The 27,302-nt window shown below is 39.3% G+C and overlaps 2 protein-coding genes and 1 non-coding gene across 4 annotated transcripts in view; 1 reads left to right on the forward strand and 2 right to left on the reverse strand.

Moving 5' to 3' along the window:
- LOC133570515 (uncharacterized) overlaps positions 1 to 27,302 on the forward strand; it is a 905,074-nt gene that overhangs the window by 785,280 nt on the left and 92,492 nt on the right. The gene's annotated exons all lie outside the window — the stretch shown is intronic.
- The window catches only part of LOC133570532 (uncharacterized), a 508,763-nt gene that overhangs the window by 340,567 nt on the left and 140,894 nt on the right, over positions 1 to 27,302 (reverse strand). The gene's annotated exons all lie outside the window — the stretch shown is intronic.
- LOC133571166 (5S ribosomal RNA) lies at positions 23,537 to 23,655 on the reverse strand. The gene has a single exon (XR_009810322.1). It is a non-coding gene; the product is annotated as a 5S ribosomal RNA (ribosomal RNA).

Genomic DNA, 27,302 nt, shown 5'->3' on the forward strand with positions numbered 1-27,302 from the left:
GTTTGACGCGTGTAAATGATAGAATGTCCAGTACTGTAGAACTGTGTTTGGATATGACAATCCGTTTATTACAAACTATCTAAATTCAACCAAATGTAAGTTATATAACAAAGTATGCTAACCTTGAATGGCACATTATACCAGCATTGTCACCACATGACACAACACGATATGATATGACACGACACCACACCACACGGTCGAAAACTGTTTGTCCTCCAATCGCCCTGCCCATGCTCACACCTGAACTCAATTTAAGGAGGCTGCCATGGTAACACCACCATAGCAACAGTCCCCTCCCTGTCGACACTTCCTGGTTCTTAACAGGAAGTGGGCGGAGCAATCTGCCAAAAAAAGAAATACAACATGCTGAACCCAACAATCAATTAGAGAAAATAAAATAAAAGCATTATAAACAAATAGGGAAATTTGGCTCCAACACCTTTATAAATAAGCAAGGAAATAAATGATAGCAAGGTCCTGTGTTTCATCATAAAGTAGTTTGCAACATAGCTGACCACCTCATGTACAGCCGAGCACACACGACACCAAATTTAGAGGGTTCTCATATAGGCAGACCTCAGGCTTCAACATCATGAATGCTGGGTTCCATGAAAATGTCACGCACAAACCTGTGAAATTTCTCATTCATTCAAGTCACTGTATTCTCAGGGCTTTCAATGGATTGCAACTGTACTGTTTAGATTGACTTATAAGATGTTTAACCTCTCTTTTAGCAGGAATCATAGGTGTAATTCCCAAAGAGTTAGAGAAGACAGCTGCAGTCTGAATGAGTGTTGGCCTTGCTTTCAAATTAAGAACCAGTCAAATAGACAACTGAAACCTAAATCATAGCAGAGGATGGTTTCGATCCATCGACCTCTGGGTTATGGGCCCAGCACGCTTCCGCTGCGCCACTCTGCTGTCTTAATCTCCAGGATGCTTACTCTGGTGAATATCCAGACAAACTACTTGTAACAAAGTGATTTGGAACCCATCTGAAGTAGTGTTTCTTTCTGAGTCCTGGTTCAATCCACATTTAAAATGGCATTTTTTGGAAGAAAACATTGCAGTAAACATCAAACTCTGTGGATCCATTGGGATTTTATTCAAAACGAATAGAATTTGGCTTGCATTCATGTGGTCTGAAAACAAACTGAGAAAGTGTTACAGAAAAATCATCAAGACACTGACGGGATTTGAGCCCAACATCTCCTATTTAACAAACAGGGACCTTGACTGACAGCTACAGTGCCTGGAACAGCATGGGATTTCAACACGATGTCTATAACCCTACACTGAATTAATGATAGCCAATTTGAGGCGATAGCATTGATTATCAGTCATTTACATTAGTTTAAACAAGCATGGCTTGAATGTTATGTTGCAAACATTTTAACTATAAACTTTTTTGCAAATTTAAGAGAGAGAGAGAGAGAGAGAGAGAGAGAGAGAGAGAGAGAGAGAGAGAGAGAGAGAGAGAGAGAGAGATCAGAAGGCATAAGAAAAAGTATCTACATTTGTTTATTTACATTTGATTATTAACAATGAAATAGTAAAGACTTGCTTCAACAACACTACTTTGCAACAAAGAAATGCTATAAACAAAAAGCTGCTACATGCGTCTTGTCATTTTATCTGCAGTGTTTACAATTAAAACTGACTTCTTTTCAACATCATAAATGTATCACTTTCGTTAAAAAGCTCCATTTGGGCTTGATTTAAAAGCCGGATAAAAGTTGTACAAATGGCAAAAAAAACAAACAAGCAAAGCGAATTGAAATATGACAGTTTTCTTGAAAATGTTTTGATTGGATAGTTTTCTTCTTCATGGTTGAGCCACACAAGTGCTGGTGCGGCCTACGCCACCTTGTGGTTGTCTTGCCCAACTGTTGAAGAAAAACATGTAAATACTACAACTAACATTTGATGCAATAAATCAAAGTCCCTTTATTTTGCATACTGAGAGACAATATCAATAATTGTATGATGGAAACTCCTCATGAACGCTACTTCCGCTTCCTAGTCTAGCAACACAACGTCATCAAGTGCTTGATTGGCGTAAACATTGAAGTAACAACAATACTATAGTTTAACACTTAAGTATTTCAAACAATAAATCAAACCAAAATTCACTTTCTTTAATCTACTAATATGAGTTGTAATGATCAGTTTATTCTCCAGAGGAGTCAATGTGTCAAGCATAATAACATCACATCCTGTATGCCATATCAAAATAAAGACAACACCACAGTAAGAGACAAAATAAAGACTTGATGACGCGACTACCGCTAAATGCAAACTGCTATTGGTCAGAATTTGAGGCGCGGGAAACAGTGGTGGTCTCTCTTCCGCTGTAAATAAAGATGGAAGGAAGGAGTTTGCTTATTTATCACAGTGGTGTATTGTGAAAGTGGGCTCCTTACTACGGAATCATGTCTTTCTCAGTACCGGAGACAACCAAGTGTATGTCTTTAACTCCCAGGACAGAAATCTGAAGGCCACTATTAGATGATACACACACCATTTGGCATTTGTTTCCGCATGTAGCGACAAACTGCTTCTCTCCGCCTCTTCCCTTTTCAAGGTTGGGAAAAGACTTTTCTTGCTTCATTTGTTTTGTGGTGGTAGAAGATGATGCCCTCTCAGTCTCTGCAGCTCATTGACAAGTCAGGTGGGAAGGCTTTTTGTCCAAAACAGTCCAAGATCCTTTACATGCTTCTTTTGTCCCAACTGAAGCACGCCCAAATAGCCAGGACCAGGTCAAAGATTTTTTTTAAAAAGGGCCTTTTCTTTTCTCCCCCCATTCCCGTGGCGGCGTTTAACGGTAAGGGGGAGAAACTTTTTTTGTTTTGTTTCTTTTTTACCTCAGAAAAACACGAAAAAAGATTGTTATCATTACCGATTTTAACATGGAAGAAAAGCTGGACTCAAGTCGTGCACGAAAACTTTTCTTTTTTTTTGGGCGAGTGAAGGTTTGTACAAATATTAAAAAAGAAGAGAAAAGAATGGCGAAGGACAGTCGTAAGGGGGGACCCCGGACCAAAGGACCGTCGCAGGGGGGCCAACTTTTCTCACATTTGTTTTTTTTTCCAAACTCCTTCCATCAACCCCAACCCGGGATTGAACGGGCCGAAGGATACTTCCTGGTTTCGACGAGAGGAAGCAAGTCGGCTGCAAAGAAAATGCAAATTAAAGCTTTTACATTGAAAATCCCGTCGCCGAAATGTTTTTGCGGAAAAATATAAAGGAAAGAAGAAAGCGTCCTTTTGCAATGAAGTTTAGGATGAAATAGGCTGGCATCATCATTACCACTTGTGGTCCCCTCCAAGGTTTCTTCCATTCCAAATATCCACCGCGCCCAGCAAAAGCCTTCCATCTTTTCAGGACCAAAGCCTTGAAAACAACTCACATCTCTTTTTGTCATCTTACACACGTGACTTACACACAACATGTGTTAAGAATTCTCCATGTTTATCTATGTTTTCAGATACTTTATTTTGAAGCATTTCTTGACAGTGTCACTTCCGCTTCCTTCCTGTAGGGGTCACTTCCGCTTCCCTTTTGACGTGTGTTAATGTGTGCTGACTTGTTTCTCTGCTACGTTTAATCGGTGCTCTAGTCTTTGACGATGTGAGTATGTTGATTATTATATAAGACTAATTTAGTTTATTAATAGACATCACTGTGTTTGTGTAACATCTAGTGGTGTTTTATGAGTATTATTGGTGCTGTGTTGTCAGAATGCTACGAGCTAACATCTCCCTGTTAAGGATAGCATTGTTGCTGCTAATGTGGCTAGCTCACATGCCATTGTAGAAATGCAATATATTATGTCTCTAGTATTTTACTTTGAGCATATATTTATATTGTTGTTTAGTTAAATGACATAAATGTTGATGGGTGTTTGCTTCTGATTTACAGATACTAACTAACTAAATAAATGAACCTAAACCAATATGCACCATTAAAGTTGGAAGAGTCCAAATGATGACTTTGTGTTCTCTGACCGGAACCCCAACGTGGTCAATATCCGAAAAAAAACAGTCGCAGAGTTTAATACTCAACAACATGCATCACGTGACTTACACACAACATGTATCACGTGACTTACACACAACATGTATCACGTGACTTACACACAACATGTATCACGTGACTTACACACAACATGTATCACGTGACTTACACACAACATGTATCACGTGACTTACACACAACATGTATCACGTGACTTACACACAACATGTATCACGTGACTTACACACAACATGTATCACGTGACTTACACACAACATGTATCACGTGACTTACACACAACATGTATCACGTGACTTACACACAACATGTATCACGTGACTTACACACAACATGTATCACGTGACTTACACACAATATGTATCACGTGACTTACACACAACATGTATCACGTGACTTACACACAACATGTATCACGTGACTTACACACAATATGTATCACGTGACTTACACACAACATGTATCACGTGACTTACACACAACATGTATCACGTGACTTACACACAACATGTATCACGTGACTTACACACAACATGTATCACGTGACTTACACACAACATGTATCACGTGACTTACACACAACATGTATCACGTGACTTACACACAACATGTATCACGTGACTTACACACAACATGTATCACGTGACTTACACACAACATGTATCACGTGACTTACACACAACATGTATCACGTGACTTACACACAACATGTATCACGTGACTTACACACAACATGTATCACGTGACTTACACACAACATGTATCACGTGACTTACACACAACATGTATCACGTGACTTACACACAACATGTATCACGTGACTTACACACAACATGTATCACGTGACTTACACACAATATGTATCACGTGACTTACACACAACATGTATCACGTGACTTACACACAACATGTATCACGTGACTTACACACAACATGTATCACGTGACTTACACACAACATGTATCACGTGACTTACACACAACATGTATCACGTGACTTACACACAACATGTATCACGTGACTTACACACAACATGTATCACGTGACTTACACACAACATGTATCACGTGACTTACACACAATATGTATCACGTGACTTACACACAACATGTATCACGTGACTTACACACAACATGTATCACGTGACTTACACACAACATGTATCACGTGACTTACACACAACATGTATCACGTGACTTACACACAACATGTATCACGTGACTTACACACAACATGTATCAGGTGACTTACACACAACATGCATCACGTGACTTACACACAACATGTATCACGTGACTTACACACAACATGTATCACGTGACTTACACACAACATGTATCACGTGACTTACACACAACATGTATCACGTGACTTACACACAACATGTATCAGGTGACTTACACACAACATGTATCAGGTGACTTACACACAACATGTATCACGTGACTTACACACAACATGTATCACGTGACTTACACACAACATGTATCACGTGACTTACACACAACATGTATCACGTGACTTACACACAACATGTATCACGTGACTTACACACAACATGTATCACGTGACTTACACACAACATGTATCACGTGACTTACACACAACATGTATCACGTGACTTACACACAACATGTATCACGTGACTTACACACAACATGCATCACGTGACTTACACACAACATGTATCACGTGACTTACACACAACATGTATCACGTGACTTACACACAACATGTATCACGTGACTTACACACAACATGTATCACGTGACTTACACACAACATGTATCACGTGACTTACACACAACATGTATCACGTGACTTACACACAACATGTATCACGTGACTTACACACAACATGTATCACGTGACTTACACACAACATGTATCACGTGACTTACACACAACATGTATCACGTGACTTACACACAACATGTATCACGTGACTTACACACAACATGTATCACGTGACTTACACACAACATGTATCACGTGACTTACACACAACATGTGTCACGTGACTTACACACAACATGTATCACGTGACTTACACACAACATGTATCAGGTGACTTACACACAACATGTATCACGTGACTTACACACAACATGTATCACGTGACTTACACACAACATGTATCACGTGACTTACACACAACATGTATCACGTGACTTACACACAACATGTATCACGTGACTTACACACAACATGTATCACGTGACTTACACACAACATGTATCACGTGACTTACACACAACATGTATCACGTGACTTACACACAACATGTGTCACGTGACTTACACACAACATGTATCACGTGACTTACACACAACATGTATCAGGTGACTTACACACAACATGTATCACGTGACTTACACACAACATGTATCACGTGACTTACACACAACATGTATCACGTGACTTACACACAACATGTATCACGTGACTTACACACAACATGTATCACGTGACTTACACACAACATGTATCACGTGACTTACACACAATATGTATCACGTGACTTACACACAACATGTATCACGTGACTTACACACAACATGTATCACGTGACTTACACACAACATGTATCACGTGACTTACACACAACATGTATCACGTGACTTACACACAACATGTATCACGTGACTTACACACAACATGTATCACGTGACTTACACACAACATGTATCACGTGACTTACACACAACATGTATCACGTGACTTACACACAACATGTATCACGTGACTTACACACAACATGTATCACGTGACTTACACACAACATGTATCACGTGACTTACACACAACATGTATCACGTGACTTACACACAACATGTATCACGTGACTTACACACAACATGTATCACGTGACTTACACACAACATGTATCACGTGACTTACACACAACATGTATCACGTGACTTACACACAACATGTATCACGTGACTTACACACAACATGTATCACGTGACTTACACACAACATGTATCACGTGACTTACACACAACATGTATCACGTGACTTACACACAACATGTATCACGTGACTTACACACAACATGTATCACGTGACTTACACACAATATGTATCACGTGACTTACACACAACATGTATCACGTGACTTACACACAACATGTATCACGTGACTTACACACAACATGTATCACGTGACTTACACACAACATGTATCACGTGACTTACACACAACATGTATCACGTGACTTACACACAACATGTATCACGTGACTTACACACAACATGTATCACGTGACTTACACACAACATGTATCACGTGACTTACACACAATATGTATCACGTGACTTACACACAACATGTATCACGTGACTTACACACAACATGTATCACGTGACTTACACACAACATGTATCACGTGACTTACACACAACATGTATCACGTGACTTACACACAACATGTATCACGTGACTTACACACAACATGTATCACGTGACTTACACACAACATGTATCACGTGACTTACACACAACATGTATCACGTGACTTACACACAATATGTATCACGTGACTTACACACAACATGTATCACGTGACTTACACACAACATGTATCACGTGACTTACACACAACATGTATCACGTGACTTACACACAACATGTATCACGTGACTTACACACAACATGTATCACGTGACTTACACACAACATGTATCAGGTGACTTACACACAACATGCATCACGTGACTTACACACAACATGTATCACGTGACTTACACACAACATGTATCACGTGACTTACACACAACATGTATCACGTGACTTACACACAACATGTATCACGTGACTTACACACAACATGTATCAGGTGACTTACACACAACATGTATCAGGTGACTTACACACAACATGTATCACGTGACTTACACACAACATGTATCACGTGACTTACACACAACATGTATCACGTGACTTACACACAACATGTATCACGTGACTTACACACAACATGTATCACGTGACTTACACACAACATGTATCACGTGACTTACACACAACATGTATCACGTGACTTACACACAACATGTATCACGTGACTTACACACAACATGTATCACGTGACTTACACACAACATGCATCACGTGACTTACACACAACATGTATCACGTGACTTACACACAACATGTATCACGTGACTTACACACAACATGTATCACGTGACTTACACACAACATGTATCACGTGACTTACACACAACATGTATCACGTGACTTACACACAACATGTATCACGTGACTTACACACAACATGTATCACGTGACTTACACACAACATGTATCACGTGACTTACACACAACATGTATCACGTGACTTACACACAACATGTATCACGTGACTTACACACAACATGTATCACGTGACTTACACACAACATGTGTCACGTGACTTACACACAACATGTATCACGTGACTTACACACAACATGTATCACGTGACTTACACACAACATGTATCAGGTGACTTACACACAACATGTATCAGGTGACTTACACACAACATGTATCACGTGACTTACACACAACATGTATCACGTGACTTACACACAACATGTATCACGTGACTTACACACAACATGTATCACGTGACTTACACACAACATGTATCACGTGACTTACACACAACATGTATCACGTGACTTACACACAACATGTATCACGTGACTTACACACAACATGTATCACGTGACTTACACACAACATGTATCACGTGACTTACACACAACATGCATCACGTGACTTACACACAACATGTATCACGTGACTTACACACAACATGTATCACGTGACTTACACACAACATGTATCACGTGACTTACACACAACATGTATCACGTGACTTACACACAACATGTATCACGTGACTTACACACAACATGTATCACGTGACTTACACACAACATGTATCACGTGACTTACACACAACATGTATCACGTGACTTACACACAACATGTATCACGTGACTTACACACAACATGTATCACGTGACTTACACACAACATGTATCACGTGACTTACACACAACATGTGTCACGTGACTTACACACAACATGTATCACGTGACTTACACACAACATGTATCAGGTGACTTACACACAACATGTATCACGTGACTTACACACAACATGTATCACGTGACTTACACACAACATGTATCACGTGACTTACACACAACATGTATCACGTGACTTACACACAACATGTATCACGTGACTTACACACAACATGTATCACGTGACTTACACACAACATGTATCACGTGACTTACACACAACATGTATCACGTGACTTACACACAACATGTGTCACGTGACTTACACACAACATGTATCACGTGACTTACACACAACATGTATCAGGTGACTTACACACAACATGTATCACGTGACTTACACACAACATGTATCACGTGACTTACACACAACATGTATCACGTGACTTACACACAACATGTATCACGTGACTTACACACAACATGTATCACGTGACTTACACACAACATGTATCACGTGACTTACACACAACATGTATCAGGTGACTTACACACAACATGTATCACGTGACTTACACACAACATGTATCACGTGACTTACACACAACATGTATCACGTGACTTACACACAACATGTATCACGTGACTTACACACAACATGTATCAGGTGACTTACACACAATATTAGTATTTCCAACTAGGACTTTCCCTCATGTGTGTTGTGGCAAAATGTGAATGGCTGACAAAAATGTGTTTCCTTGGCGGAGGTCACTGAACCTCCATTTGTGTCTTGGTGTGTCCACAGTGGATTAGTAGGTGTGAGACAAACACTTTATCTTCCTGGTTGTTGTATCGCTACGTGTTTGACATTATTTAAGACTTTATGGTGCCTGGAAAAGGACAGTTTGCCTCTTCTGTGGTATTGATGAGATTTAAAGGAGTGTTGTTAGTCCCATGGTGATGTGATAAAACCTCTTTCTTGTTTGGAAGATACACACAATTGTAACTGTTATTTCTTCCTGCACATAATAAATATGTACAACGTGTTTGGATGTATTCATTTGTGTAACATTGTCATTAAATGTAATATTGCCTGACAAAAAGTGATTCCACGTAATATTTTGATATTTACACATCACATATTTGACTAGAATACCCTTATGAGCATTACATATATCAACATCAACTACCTACTGTACTGTTTACTTGTTGAAATACCCTTTTTGGAGAAAATATATACCCATATAGTTTATATGTCTATATATAATATAATATATATATATTTTTTTTTTATATAGACATATATATTATATGTTATATGTATTATATATTACTGTAACTTGTTCTTAAAAATAGTAGTTATTTTGTATGTCAAATTGAGTGTTTGTGTGTATATATGTATACTGTATATATGTATGTGTGTGCGTGTGTATATATATATATAAATATATATAAAAAATTACACAAATATAACACATGTTTTTCCTCTCAGCACCAGCATGGAGCTGTGTAGCATTTGTCTGTGACAGAATGACATCACACTAAGACATTCAGTGACAGTTTTCCAGTGTTTATCAGTCATTTTTATTTACTTATTTAGAATTTTGGTACAGTAAAAACCTTTTAAACAAAGTGTTTGCAAGTGAAATTTTTCTGAAAGTTGTAGGTATATTCTTGCTATCGTTTACATTTTCAGAATGTATAATATTGTTTTTTAGAGAAATGTCAGGTTCATACACTGATGACATCCATTAAACAAGACAAGAGGCAAATAATCAAACAGAGACAGAATTAAATTTGGACTCAATATTGAGGAGAAACATGGCGACTGTACTTTCTGTACAGTCTTCAACCACGCTCTGCCAAAAGATTGCACTCCTTCTTTATTTGACTTTCTCCCCCCACCTGACCACAGCTGCTTCCAGAGGGAAGTGGGTCGTAAACAGCGTTGCCTTCGGTTACCGAACAGTTCAAAAGCAGAGGTTGTAAAAAAGTTAAAAAAAAGAGTTCCATAAAATAGTTCAAAGAGAGTTCCATAAAATAGTTCAAAAAGAGTTTGTAAAATACTTCAAAAAGAGTTCCTCTGGAAGTCGGGCAGATCCTGCCATCTGTCCGCTTTGAAGTCCCAGTGGAGTTTTACGAGCATTCTTCTTGGTACGTTTCGAAGACAGCCCCTGTCCTTTTGTCAGGAACACAATGTAATACAAAGTTTTTTGTGATCATTTAGAAACAATTATTCTAACAGAAATGTTTTGACATTTTGTTATTATTGTTAATATTGTCTGGAATCTATTTTTGGCAGCAGCAAAGTGGCCATTTGGGTAGTTTTTAGCTCTAAAAAGGGTATTTCAACAAGTAAACAGTACAGTAGGTGTTGATATATGTAATGCTCATAAGGGTATTCTAGTAGAATATGCAGAGATGAGTTGTGTCAATATCAAAATATTACTTGAAATCAATTTTTGGCAGCAGCAAAGTGGTTGTTTTGGCATATTTTAACTTTGTAAAGGGTATTTCTACAAGTAAACAGTAAAATAGGTACTTGATTTATATACAGTATATGTAATGCTCATAAGGGTATTCTAGTAGAGTATGCAGAGATGAGATGTGTCAACATTGGCGTTGTTAGGCCTATTTTAGGAGGGCTCAAGCCCCCCTAAAATATTCTTAAGCCCCACTAAATCATTTGGTGTTATATATTTTTATTTTACAAATACATGCTGACATATTCATTATGAAGTGGGCCGAATATGAGTTTAAATAAATAATCATATAACCCGTCATTATTCACTCAGTTTCCCCTCACTTCATAGCGTAAGGTAGCGAGCCCCTTTAGTGCGTCGGTATCCAATCCATTCCACTTCTTCATATAGAAAATGCCCACATCACTCAAAATCCAGTCCGCATTTTCTCTGCGACCTTGCTTACGGTCCTGCAGGTGTACGAACCACATTAGCACACAGCACTGCAGATTGCAGAACAAGAACGTGAACGGATGCAAAATGGACATAAGAAAGGTTTTCAAGAAAGTAAGTATTCATCACTGCTTGTAGTAAAATGTATTAGCTCCACTTTACACCTGGTCTGTGTTTGACAAAAAGTTACTTTCCCGCTCTAAATACACCATCTTTGTAGTCATTTTTCTCCTGCGTGGACTTCCGTCCTCCTTTACAATGAGTGAAGCTGCACCAAACCTTGTGTCTGCAATTGTAAATCATTGACTTTTTAACTTTTGTGTTTCTTGTAGAATCTATATCAAGTAATATACATTAGCCTATTGTTCAAATAATGGAAAAAGCATCATTAAATATATTTGTTGTATTGTATTGTTACATTAATAGCTGCACGGTGGCAGAGGGGTTAGTGCGTCTGCCTCACAATACGAAGGTCCTGACTAGTCCTGGGTTCAATCCCGGGCTCGGGATCTTTCTGTGTGGAGTTTGCATGTTCTCCCCGTGACTGCGTGGGTTCCCTCCGGGTACTCCGGCTTCCTCCCACCTCCAAAGACATGCACCTGGGGATAGGCCCCTCCCACCTCCAAAGACATGCACCTGGGGATAGGCCCCTCCCACCTCCAAAGACATGCACCTGGGGATAGGCCCCTCACACTTCCAAAGACATGCACCTGGGGATAGGCTCCTCCCACCTCCAAAGACATGCACCTGGGGATAGGTTGATTGGCAACACTAAATGGTCCCTAGTGTGTGAATGTGAGTGTGAATGTTGTCTGTCTATCTGTGTTGGCCCTGTGATGAGGTGGCGACTTGTCCAGGGTGTACCCCGCCTTCCGCCCGATTGTAGCTGAGATAGGCTCCAGAACCCCCCGCGACCCAGAAGGGAATAAGCGGTAGAAAATGGATGGATGGATGGGTGTTAATCATTTCATAGGATTTTCAGAGGGAGGAAAAACCACGACATTGAATATAAAATGTAAAATGAATAAATACATAAAAAGAAAAAGAAAAAAAATGGTTAAAAGCCATCGTCCCGGGGAGCATTTCATTTCGTCCCGTGCATTTTTTTACCGTCCCCGGGACGACGGGACTACGTTAATCTCAAGCCCTGGAAGTTACATTTTATTGTTTGCATTATTTGTTCCAGCATTGCACTTTGAAGATGGTCCCTCAGCTCTTTGACAGCTTTGGCTCTTTTTCACATCAGCAGTCTTTCTTATTTACAGTATATATAAACCTTTCTCATTTCTATTCAGACTTCCATATATATTTCATTTCCTTAACGGCTTGCCATAATATATATATATATATATATATATATATATATATATATATATATATATATATATATATATATATATATATATATATATATATATATATATATATATATTATATGTAAGCCAAATATATGACTTTAATTCAAGTAATTAAGTAATATTTCCAGGGCTTGAATTTACAACCATTTTAGTCACATATGTTCCCAAAATGTAATCTGTGCAACTTCAAAATATTTGGGAACAAACAATTATTGTATTGTGAGCGAAAGTGGTGGCATTAGCCTCTATGTTGTGAAGTAATAACATAGAGGCTAATGCCATGACTTTCATTGTGTTTTAGTGTATCTTGAAGGATCATGCAAGTCATTGTTTCTTGTTGATGCTGTCAACAAAATGTCATTGTTGTTGTTGTACTGAACACACATTGAAAATAAACCCACTGAAATAATAATAATAACAATGAATCATTTCTAAGTCTTTGTTAGCCGTTTGTGAAGATTTGTACTCGTGCGCTACGTTCGCTCGCATCCTGTGCATCTCCTGGGGGCTAAGCCCCCCCTGTCCTTAAAAGCTAGTGACGCCCCTGTGTGTCAATATCAAAATATTACTTGAAATACATTTTTGGCAGCAACAAAGTGGCCATGTGGGTAGATATTTGCTCTAAAAAGGGTATTTCAACAAGTAAACAGTACAGTAGGGGGTTAGGGTAACCCTAAACCTAACCCAGCAGGACCCTGAGGTCTTCAGACCAGCTCCTCCTGGCTGTTCCAAGAACTAGGCTAAAAACCAGAGGAGATGGATCCTTCTCAGTGGCAGGGCCCAAACTGTGGAACAACCTTCCACTATCTATTAGATCCTCCCAGTCTCTGAGACTATTTCTATATTAAAACATATTTTTACTCCCTGGCGTTCAAATCCAGTTAGGCAGCATCTTGGCTGTTTTTAATTATTTCTTCTTTTATCCTTTTGTATTTATTTATTACATTTTAGTATTTTAGGTGATATATTCTGCACTTCTTTTAAGGTATATTTTACTATTGTATTGTATTCATCCTCCTATGTTACCATGTTAATGTGACACTATGTGCACCTTATGTCTTATGTCTGTACAGCACTTTGGCCAACTGAGCTTGTTTTAAATGTCACATAGAAATAAATACACTCAACTCAACTCAACACATCATTGAGTGGCATTTACTTTTTACACTGGGGGGGACCAGACAAGCATTTAGTTTTTACACTGGGGGGGACCAGACAAGCATTTACTTTTTACACTGGGGGGGACCAGACAAGCATTTACTTTTTACACTGGGGGGGGGACCAGACAAGCTCTGCTTCTTCCACTCATGTTGGACGCTTGATCACTTGAGCAAAAGTTGTGCTTGTAAAGTTTTGACATGTTCCAAATAAATACATTGAAAGTGAACATTAATAATAACATTTTAAAGTAATTTCTGGTTGTATGCCAACTTTGCGGAGCAGCTCTTCACAGCATCACCTCGCTAGTTAGCTTAACGTTAGCATCTTCCATGTTACATCATAACGATGTTGAATAAATGTGTTTGTGTGTCTTACAGACGGACTTGTTATTGGCTAACATATATACACATCATTTGTGCTACATGTTTTTACTTTATTAGTACATTAACCTCCAGTCTTCACACAGTGAGCGTAGAAATGAGTTTAACATTGGGGGGACATCAATTTATATCCCAAAATAATGTTAGGACAAATAAATGATTACACAGTATCAGTATCAGTCTATGTTAAGCATTTTATGTAGCATTCCCATTTTACACTTTTTAGTCAACTCTTGTGAAATATCCACTGTCATGTTACTCTTTATAGTTTATTAATTAGTCAATTAATAAAATATTTACTGAGTCCTGCTGCTAGTTCACTTTTATTGTGGTGTCATTTTTCTAGCTGTTAAGAGAAGTATTTGATCTTAAATATATAAATAATCCTCCATATTGGCAGCCATAGTGATTCATTTATTCAGCAGAGCATTAAAACTTGGATCTGACAAAAAAGTAAACACAAATGTTGTCTTCCTCGCTGATAAAACATGATAGCAACATGCATCTGCTAGCTCATGATCGCCCCCATTTCTCAGTGTGGCGAGTTGGAGTACTACAAGAAGCACTCTAATACAGTGCTTAAATCTGTATTTTTAGTCTTATTATCAAGGAATAATGAGGTCACACTTATATTAAAACATTAATGCTGAGGTTTCGTCCGGTAGTGGGCCGGTGATGATGATGATGATCATGATGAGGATGATGAAGATGTATCTGTGCAAGTGAACAATTGGATCCACAAGGGACAACAACCCTTTCCACAGACTACACACACACATCAGAAACATAAATGTTAGAAGCCTACAACAATATATGTGAAGAAGACTTTAGGATTAAAAGTGAAGATGTGAGGTGAAATAAGTACAAATGCAGCAATAAAAACAAGCAACTCCACTCACGATGGCTCTAAAGTTCAGTGATGTGTTGCTAACTTCAGCATTTTTCTTCTTTGTTGATGTTTTGCAGTAGTTAACATCCATGATGTAACAATGCTGCTAATCTACCAGAGTCCACATTTTGTTAACCATTTTATTCATTCTTACTTTTAATTGGAAAATAACATCAATAAAATGCAATGGAAAAATGTGTGGAAAAAAACCCAAATGAAACTAATAAGATGTCTTCTCTTCAAAGATGAGAAAAAAAAAATGTAGCTACATATATAATATTCAATACATGCACACAACTTAAAAAGTAAGCACAGGACAACATATAAGACTAGAAGATGAGAAGCACTACATACAACATCAAATATACATTCTTATTAAACATGCTGTGTTTTTAAACTACATTTAGCACAATCACTGTGTGATGGCCATAGGGGTCCATCGAGGCGTATATATATATAATAAATATTGCCAGTCACAATTAACTTGTGCTCAGCTGGGAAAATAAATAAATAAATATATATATATATATATATATATATATATATATATATATATATATATATATATATATATACTTATTATGTCATCCATGTACTTATTATAAACTGTTACAGGCGTATTAAATAATCATGTTACTATTAAATATGTAACATAATAAAATGTGGGGATATAAAAGGCATCCGGTGCTATCAGACCGGGCAGAAGTGGAAATTGAGGTCACAAACCACCTAGGAGCACCTGTCAGACCCAGCGTTTTTTGCTACGGAGCCACTTCATGGAAGAATCCTCATTCTTTACCTTTTTTGTGGACTTTCCATTGGCCTGTGGAGAACCGGGACAACAGAGACTTTTTCCAGGAGGACTTTGAGTTGGATACGCAGACGCGGTACCGAGAGTACGTAGCTGCGGCTTCCAAACATTTCATCGCTTGCACGTACGTGCGTGCCGCTATGTGCATGTCACGTACGCAACTTTGGGGACTTTGGGGAAATATATGTGTTATATGAACTTTGGGGAGGTGAACGGTACTTTGGGCTGTGGGATTGAGTGTTTTGTGCGGGTGTTTGAGATGTATTGGCGGGTTATATGGACGGGAGGGGGGAGGTGTTTGTTATGCGGGATTAATTTGTGGCATATTAAATATAAGCCTGGTTGTGTTGTGGCTAATAGTTATACATGTCTTGTGTTTATTTACTGTATTAATTATTTCCAGCTGAATATCAGGTCCCACCCGTGACTCCTTAATTTGCGTAGTGGCAGAGACACCAGGAGAACATGGGTGCGTTTGTTACAGCTGTTTAAGTGTTTTTAAATCCCTGCAGCTTCCATGACTGTTACACACTTGTGTTTACTGGCCTGATACTTATACCTGAACCTTTTATCACACACAGTGCAACTAAACGGTTTCTTTCCAGTGTGTGTTCTCATGTGTGTGGTCATGTTTTGCTTTCTGGAGAAACTCTTCTTACAAACAGAGCAAGTAAAAGGTTTCTCACCTGTGTGTGTTCTCATGTGTAATATCATGTCATACTTGGTGTTGAATCGTTTAGCACAAGCTGAGCAAGCAAAAGGTTTCTCTCCAGTGTGTGTTTTCATGTGTGTGGTCATGCATTCCTTTCTGGAGAAACTCTTCTTACAAACAGGGCAAGTAAACGGTTTCTCACCTGTGTGTGTACTATCATGTCATTGTTAGTGTTAAATCTTTTAGCACAAGCTGAGCAAGCAAAAGGTTTCTCTCCAGTGTGTGTTCTCATGTGTGTGGTCATGTCACCCTTTCTGGAGAAACTCTTCTTACAAACAGAGCAAGTAAAAGGTTTCTCACGTGTGTGTGTTCTCATGTGCAATATAATTTCCTTCTTCGTGATGAATCTTTTAGCACAAGCTGAGCAAGCAAAAGGTTTCTCTCCAGTGTGTGTTCTCATATGTGTGGTCATGTGTTCCTTTTTGGAGAAACTCTTCTTACAAACAAAGCAAGTAAAAGGTTTCTCACCTGTGTGTGTTCTCATGTGTGTGGTCATTGCATACTTAGTGTTGAATCTTTTAGCACAAGCTGAGCAGGTAAAAGGTTTCTCTCCAGTGTGTGTCCTCCTCATGTGTCTGGTCATGACACCCTTTCTGGAGAAACTCTTCTTACAAACAGAGCAAGTAAAAGGTTTCTCTCCAGTGTGTGTTCTCATGTGTCTTGTACAATCACTCTTCAGTCTAAATGATTTCCCACATTCAGAGCAGTCAAAGTGTTTGTTGTTAGTGTGATGTCTCGTATCACCTTTAGAGTCATTTTTACTCTCCAAAGGTTTTTGGATGTGGTCACTGTGATCAGAAGAGTGTGACATCATGTGGTCCATGTCTGACAGTGGAGCAAAGATGCTGTCTGGTTCTGACTTGATATCTTCACAATGCTCTCCATCAGCTTCTGTGATGTGTTGACTTACAAGCTCCGCCCCTCTGTTCTCCTCACTTTGACTGTGATGAAGCTGTAAGGACCGAGCTTCATCTTCATCATGAAGCTGCTCCTCTTTAATGTGGGAGGGGGCCTGTAGCTCCTTCTGTCCCACACTGGTGTGCCACTCCTCTTCATGACTCCCCGCTGACACCCGCTGGACGTCTGCAGAACAAATGAGGTGTTACTGTATTGAAGTTTGCAGTATTCAAACTATTGACATGTGAGCTAGGCCAAATAGACAGTGATGGGCAAGCTACCTGGACAATGTAGTAAGCTAAGCTACAAGTTACTCTCAATTAAATGGAGCTAAGCTATCCTCAGAGAATTGTAGCACGCTACACTACAAGCTACACTGCAAAAGTAGCTTGCCACATCAAAGCTACATTTAATATATATATTAGTATCTTAGTGACTTAGTGACTGTGTCACAAACCTGGGGGTAATGTTTGACTCAGATTTTAAGTTTGAAAAACAAATCAGCAGCGTCGTACAAAAAAGCTTTTATCAACTACGCCAAACAGCGAAAGTGAAACCGTTTCTGTCAGGACATGATCTTGAGAAATTAATCCATGCCTTTATCTTGACTGGTCTAGACTACTGCAATACCCTGTATGTAGGCATTAGCCAGGACTCCCTCGCCCGCCTGCAGCTCGTGCAGAACTCTGCTGCTCGTCTGCTAACACAGACCCGCAGGTGTGAGCACATCACCCCTATATTAGCGTCCCTTCACTGGCTCCCTGTGCGTTACCCAATACATTTTAAACTCCTACTATTTGTTTTTAAATGTCTAAACAACCTCGTTCCAACATATCTCTCCGACCTCCTTCAGCCTTACTGCCCCACCCGATCCCTAAGATCAGCCGATCAGCTGCTGTTGACGGTCCCTGACACAAGGCTGAAGCTTAGAGGTGACAGAGCTTTCGCCGTTGCTGCTCCCAAGCTCTGGAACGACTTACCTCTGAGTGTTAGACAGGCCTCCTGTCTTCCTGTTTTTAAATCGCTCTTAAAAACATACTTTTATTCCATGGCTTTTAACACTGAGTGATCTCCATCCTGCTATGGCGTCCCACAATGCATATTTTCAAATATGTAAAAAAAAAGAAAGAAAAAGAAAGTCCAATGCTCATTTGTTTTTGTTTTTTGTTTTCCATTGTTTTCATTTTGTTATAATGTCTGTTAAGGCTACAGCACTGAATACAGTACTATAGCACATGTATGTTGTATGCATGCATGTGTGATGCATCATGTTGGATGCATGCATGTGTGATGTATCATGTTGTATGCATGCATGTGTGATGTATCATGTTGTATTCATGCATGTGTGATGTATCATGTTGTATGCTTGCATGTGTGATGTATCATGTTGTATGCTTGCATGTTCCAAATGAACTCAAAGTCAAGTCAACTCAAGTCAACTAACACTTGGTGGACATTCAAGCCACAAAATGCAAATGGAGTATTGTTGGTGTATTTTGGATGGTTATAGAGGACCTCCCATTGGCTCCATTGCAAGTGGACTTGTATTTATATTGTATTAGATGATATGTGGATGTTGTGCTTACTTGGACTGTGATGAAGCTGTGAGGACTCAGGTGCTTTGTCTTCATGCTCTTCAGTCTTCACAGAGACAACAATCAGTGGAAACTTGCTGACATCATCCTCCTCCTGCCCTACAACACACTCTCCCTCCTCTTCCTCTTTAAAATAAGGGGGCTGTGGATCTTCCTTGTCCCCTTTAAAATGTGAGGGATGTGGATCCTCTAAAGTGAAACTGTCCCCCTGTAGATGAGGGAGACATTCTTCTCGGTGTACAATCAGCTGATGGATGTCTACAGGACACAAACAAAACACATTTGAACTCCTACATGCTAAATATTAAATTGTACATGAAGTATAGGGCTATGGCTATTGAACATTTTATTAATCAAGTGTTCTACTGGAAATGTTTTCGATTAATCTGGATAAAACATAGTGTTGCTTGGTTAAAGGGGAACATTATCACAATTTCAGAAGGGTTAAAACCATTAAAAATCAGTTCCCAGTGGCTTATTTTATTTTTCGAAGTTTTTTTCTAAATTTTACCCATCACGCAATATCCCTAAAAAAAGCTTCAAAGTGCCTGATTTTAACCATCGTTATATACACCCGTCCATTTTCCTGTGACGTCACATAGTGATGCCAATACAAACAAACATGGCGGATAGAACAGCAAGCTATAGCGACATTAGCTCGGATTCAGACTCGGATTTCAGCGGCTTAAGCGCTTCAACAGATTACGAATGTATTGAAACGGATGGTTGTAGTGTGGAGGCAGGTAGCGAAAACAAAATTGAAGAAGAAACTGAAGCTATTGATTCATATCGGTTTGAACCGTATGCAAGCGAAACCGACGAAAACGACACGACAGCCAGCGACACGGTAGAAAGCGAGGACGAATTCGGCGATCGCCTTCTAACCAACGATTGGTATGTGTTTGTTTGGCATTAAAGGAAACTAACAACTATGAACTAGGTTTACAGCATATGAAATACATTTGGCAACAACATGCACTTTGAGAGTGCAGACAGCCCAGTTTTCATCGATTAATATATTCTGTAGACATACCCTCATCCGCTCTCTTTTCCTGGGGGTCTGGCGACAGATTTCTTGACTTTATCGTTGGGAATGCATCTGCTTTGAGTGTCGCAGGATATCCACACATTCTTGCCATCTCTGTCGTAGCATAGCTTTCGTCGGTAAAGTGTGCGGAACAAACGTCCAATATCTTGCCACTTTTGCATCTTTGGGCCACTGGTGCAACTTGAATCCGTCCCTGTTCGTGTTGTTACACCCTCCGACAACACACCCACGAGGCATGATGTCTCCAAGGTACGGAAAACAGTCGAAAAAACGGAAAATAACAGAGCTGATTTGACTCGGTGTTTGTATTGTGTTTGAGAAAATGGCGGATTGCTTACCGATGTGACGTCACGCTGTGACGTCATCGCTTCGAGAGCGAATAACAGAAAGGCGTTTAATTCGCTACATTATACACCCCCGCTACCACCAAACCCCACCCACCTCAACCGACTTACGGGGGGGGGTTGTATAATGTAGCCCGGAAGAGTTAGGGCTGCATGGGATTCTGGGTATTTGTTCTGTTGTGTTTATGTTGTGTTACAATGCGGATGTTCTCCCGAAATGTGTTTGTCATTCTTGTTTAGTGTGGGTTCACAGTGTGGCGCATATTTGTAACAGAATTAAAGTTGTTTATACGGCCACCCTCAGTGTGACCTGTATGGGTGTTGACCAAGTATGCATTGCAGTCACTCATGTGGGTCTGCAGAAGCCGCATACAACATGTAACTGGGCTGGCACGCTGCATGTACAAATGGTTGTAGAGGGCGCTAAAGGCAGTGCCATTACGGCACGCCCTTATTACTGTTGTTAGGGTGAAAATTAGCAGACATTCGTGAGAATAGTTACCCTGGAATTCGGGAGTCTCCCGGAAAAATCGGGAGGGTTGGCAAGTGTGATGCTGTCAAGCAGCATTCATATAAAATTCGCGGGCCGCACTAACATTACATTTTCATATTAAGGTACGGGCCGCGTGTCTGAGACCCCTGGTTTATACATAGCACAAAGCAAAAATAAACTTTGTATGCAGTGTTATTTCATTTTAAATTTCAAAAGAGTTTTGTGGCTCCCATTGTTTTCTTTAATTTGTGAAACGGGTCAAAATGGCTCTTTGACTGGTAAAGGTTGCCGACCTCTGTAGTAGGTTAATGTAGCAGGTGTTGTAGTAGGTTAATGGCTGCACCAATATGAAGGAAATAACAGGTCCGTATAGCTTTTACACACATAAATAACTTGTCAAACCTGCCAGCTAGCAGGCTAGGTTTACAGCGTCAGTTACCATGGTAACTGACTCTGACTTTGTCTTACCTCTCTTATTTTTGCAGGTCAAACTCTGGAGCTTTACATACTCAGGAGTTTGCACTTAACCTGCTCTCTGGAATATTCCCCCGGTGACTGTGTGAGTTTTGTGTAAACATGTTGATACACTTTGTTACAAACTGAGAGGAACATCAACCTCTCATAAATATTGTGTGTCTGAACATCCTCACATGACAATTCATCTTCCTATAGACAATCTATTGAAGAAAAGTGTTCATAATAAATATAAAGTTAGTAAAGATGTGAGAGTAAGAAGTAAACAAACCTGTTGTGTGTAACACAACTTGATGTTTTTCATGTTGTCGCTCCTTCTCCTCTTTTGTTGGACAAAGTTCCTCCTCGTACTCTGCTATGGTTCTTTCGCACATTTTCACACAATCACAACACTTTACACTCACACTTGATCTCTGCTTAGCGATGTGTTTTCATCTCTCTTTGTTAGCAGCTAACAAGCTAAGCTAACTAGCAAGCTAAGCTAGCTCGAGAAGTGCGCTCAGACTAATATACAAACAGTTATTATGACTCTATTTAATAGAGTGTAATAAAGGACATATATGTGTACATGGACGCACAGATTAAGAACACTGAACTGTGACGACTGCAATAACGTCTTCACCGTCAGACGCCATCTTGCTTTATCCTCGCCTTGTTTGCTTCGCGCGCAGTCTTGTCAGATCTCGCGAGAGAAACAAGTAACCAGCTCTTTCCAGATCTCGCGAGAGAAACAAGTACAAACCTGCTCTTTTCTAGATCTCGCGAGAGAAACAAGTACAAACCAGCTCTTTTCCAGATATCGCGAGAGAAACAAGTAACCAGCTCTTTCCAGATCTCGCGAGAGAAACAAGTACAAACCTGCTCTTTTCTAGATCTCGCGAGAGAAACAAGTACAAACCAGCTCTTTTCCAGATATCGCGAGAGAAACAAGTAACCAGCTGTTCCCCCCCCGCCCCCAGTACAACTATTTCCACATTCTGAAAATAAAAATGCACTTGTACATTTTCAAAACAAAGACATACAACTTATTTTGGTAAATAAACAGTATCTTATATGACCCCTTTAAATGATAAGTTGCCTGATCAGAGCGAGACGAGTCGTGGCTCCTCAGCTTCATGCAGGACGGAGTGGTAGGAGGCGTGGGCGAGGTTGACTGACTGCAAAAGACCACACCATTATTTTTAAATCAATCTAAATATTGCTCTAGTTGGTATTTGTGTTTTAAATCCTGTTGTAAAGGTTTGTACCTTCAACTGTAGTTGTAAATATTAAGTGGAATTGTATTATAATAACCGAATATATTCCCTCATTTTGGAATAGTTGCAATTAAAGCAATACATGAATCACAACAGCTGTAGTCTCAGCACTTTGTAGCGCCCTCTGGCGTGAGTGTAAAAGCTTACAGCACCTGGTATTCCCAGGCGGTCTCCCATCCAAGTACTAACCAGGCCCGACCCTGCTTAGCTTCCGAGATCGGACGAGATCGGGCGTGTTCAGGGTAGTATGGCCATAAGCCGAAAGACGAGGTAAAACCAACCTTTTTAAATGTAACTCTTACAGACGGGATGGGAGACAATTGTTATTTATCTTAGAGCCTGGCGCGCATGCGTACACTAATGTGCTTTTTCTGTCTGTGTGATTGTCTTCCTTTGCTACGGCGGTCAAGTTGCTTTCACGGTGGATATTTGCCTCCGGAGCTCCAGCGGAAGCTCCCCCTCACTGTGCCCACACTGCTCTCTCATGCTGCGGGGAGATTGCAGGAGAGGTGCCGCTCTCAACACTACTTTATGCTTAGGGACCGTCAATAAATTACTATTGTCTTCGAAGATGTAAATCTGCTACATCAAAACACTGATTCATCTAAAAGGAGGTCAAATAAATAGTCCTACATTTTTAATATCGTTCCTGATTTCATAATTTAAATATTTTTTTAATGTAAACAATAATTATTTGTTTTAAAAGTCTCCATGTCATCATGCAACTTAGTGACCAAATTCCACTTTATATTAGTCCTTTTATTTTAAAATAGGATCAAAAACATTTGGATATTAAAAACAAATGTTTCTTTTCAATAGATTCCCGGTCATATGACCAGTGTTGGGTTAGTTACTGAAAAGCAGTAACTAGTTACAGTTACTAGTTACTTCATTTCAAAAGTATTTCAGTTACTAACTCAGTTACTTACACCAAAAAGTAATGCATTACTGTGAAAAGTAACTATTTAGTTACTTCTTTTTGTCTTTTTTTTTTTTTTTTAAAGCTCCCATTAATGCCCTTTTAGCCTTCATTTCAGTACTGTTATTGCACTGGACAATAATACAATCTGTTGATCAACTTGACATGCATTTGCATCACTCAACTCTGCTAAGCAATGTGGTCTACATACAACACACAAAGACAAAGATATGTTACAAAGACCAATTTGTTTCTAGCCAGAACAAATTGACAAAACTATTTGAAATAGCTGCAACATAACGTACATAAGTAACAAACAGAATAATAACAACATAGATGTAAAGCAAGAAAGGCACACACTACATACACAAAGCCTAACCAGGCATTTTCTTCCTCAAGTAATTCTGATACAAAATCATGTCTGAAGCCCAGAACACTCTACACATTTCCCCAGTTTTAGTTTAGAGATAAGGAAAGATTGGCCTGGCCCACTAGGATCCCTCTTTATGTTTGTGAACTTTATAGTCTATACATTTAGAGTGATGTGATAATCAAACACTCTAGAAGTCTAGAATGAAAGAGTATATAAGAGAATTGACAGCAACGTTCCCTCTCAGGAGCGCGCATGTGCAATTGTGCACTGCTCAAGCGTCCTCTGCGCACGGCAAATCTATGCCACGCACAAAATCAAATAAAAAAATAAGCGCATAACAATCTTCGACACGACACGGACACGGCAGAGAAAACCGTTTTCGTCATCATTGTTCAAATATTGTAACGTCTGTCGAGACGCTTTGAGGACATGAATTCCATCCATCACTTTACTGAGCAAAACTCTTTATTGTCGGCCATAAACACATCACCAAAACATTAGTAAAAAAAATGATATCTAGCAAAAGTGGTCATTTTCTGCAGTACAAACCAGACCAAAAGTAACTTTGTTTTATCAACAGCTGCCGCTCGCTCTTTCTCACGTGCGCCAACACTTGCACATATGGCACTGAGCCAGTGATGCGTTTACAGCCACACAAAAAGTCGGACAACTCCAACACCACACATAAAGTGTCATTCCAGGTCGTTACACTATGATTTACCAATCAAATGTGTGCTTATTCTAGTGTCATTTATTAGGAATCTTAATTTATAAATATTAATCATTAAATGCTGTTAGTATATTAAATAAATACTAATAAAAATATATTTTTTACAAACAGGAAGTTGCAGGAATGTACACATGATCCCCTGCTTACATCTCATTGTGCAACATGTGAATGTTTTAATGGGAACTAAATGCAATGTCTGAAAGGGGTACCAATTATTTCCAAAGCAGGACCTCCACCCAGACAAACAATACAAGTACACAGTTCATGAAAAACAATATTTGTTGTTATTGTCATTGTAAGTGGGCCTAAACACTTATATTGGAAATGGAAATGACTGCTGTCATTTGATTATAATAATAAGAGAATGTTGTCTGTCTATCTGTGTTGGCCCTGTGATGAGGCGGGGACTTGTCCAGGGTGTACCCTGCCTTCCGCCCGAATGCAGCTGAGATAGGCTCCAGCGACCCCGAAAGGGACAAGCGGTAGAAAAATGGATGGATGGATGGAGATTGAACTTGTTATTTAGTCATGTTTGGGACAGGTGTGCTGCTGGTGTAGCCACAGTGTGCACGTGTGATGTTGCTCACATGGACTCCACTCAATGCTCAGGGACTTTTTGCGTTTGCTCACACATGAACAATTAGAGGGAACATTGATTGACAGAGTGTGTGTACCTTCAGCGGTGAATGATGAGAAGAGGCAGAGTTAATCCTTAAGTGGTGGAGGTGAAGTGGCATCAGAATCTCTATCTCTCTTTACTAGCTTCGTCGAAGCATGTTGCTTATGTAGCTTGTTTCAGCAGATTTGAATTGCTGTTTTGGGCAGTAGATGGGATCTTTGATCCAAAGCACAATTTACATTTAACTAAAATGTTCTTTTCTTTGTGCTCGACAAAAGAAAAGTAGTGAAAATATCTCCATGTTAGCAAACTCGACTTCTGGCTCCGCCATGATCAGACACGCCCCCCCCCCCCCCCCCCCCTCTCCACACTCACACGCACACACACCCACACAGAGCGCATGTCTCTCTCTCTTCTCCGGCTTGACACAAGAAGAATCAGAACGATGACAGAGCAGCGCTCCGATAAAACACACTTTATACTACATAAAAAGTAACGTAAAATAACGCAGTACGCATCATGTAGTAACGGTAACTGAGTTACTGAAAATAAAAAATAACGCGTTAGATTACTAGTCACCGCCAAAACTAACGGCGTTACAGTTACGCGTTACTTTGTAACACGTTAGTCCCAACACTGCATATGACCTAAAATCCCAAATGCACTTGATATTCGAAGTGTTTTCTCTAATGTGCTTCACACCTTTTTGTTTTAAAATGTAAGTTTAATTTGATTTTATATAAATTTGTAATATTGAAAACCATGGTTTCATGTTTAGCTCCCGCAACAACTACGACTATCCAACATAGAAACCAACTTGACTCTCATTTGGAGCTAATAAAAATGCTGCTAATTATCTGTATAAGATATATCATCACGCACATGATCTTTATTAAAACACTTTTTTTTAATAAAACCCTATTTTAAAATAAAAGTGTGTGCATTACACTAAAAGGTTAGCACGACTAATAAGTGGAATTAGGTTACTAAATTGTATGACATGGAGACTATTGGGAAAATAACCTTATTTTTTTATATTAAACATGGATATAATGTTAAAATTATGAAATAATGGGCATGCACAATAAGGAGGTATGACTAATTATTTACCTTCTTTTAGATGAATCAGTGTTTTGATGTAGTAGATGAATACATTTTTCAAGACAATAGTGATTTATTGACGGTCCCTAAGCATAAAGTAGTGTTGAGAGCTGTGATGAGGTGGCATCTGAATGCAGCTGGGATAGGCTCCAGCACCCCTGCCA

Source organism: Nerophis lumbriciformis, linkage group LG28 (assembly GCF_033978685.3).
Source record: "Nerophis lumbriciformis linkage group LG28, RoL_Nlum_v2.1, whole genome shotgun sequence".
In the NCBI taxonomy this organism is placed as follows: Eukaryota; Metazoa; Chordata; class Actinopteri; order Syngnathiformes; family Syngnathidae; genus Nerophis; species Nerophis lumbriciformis.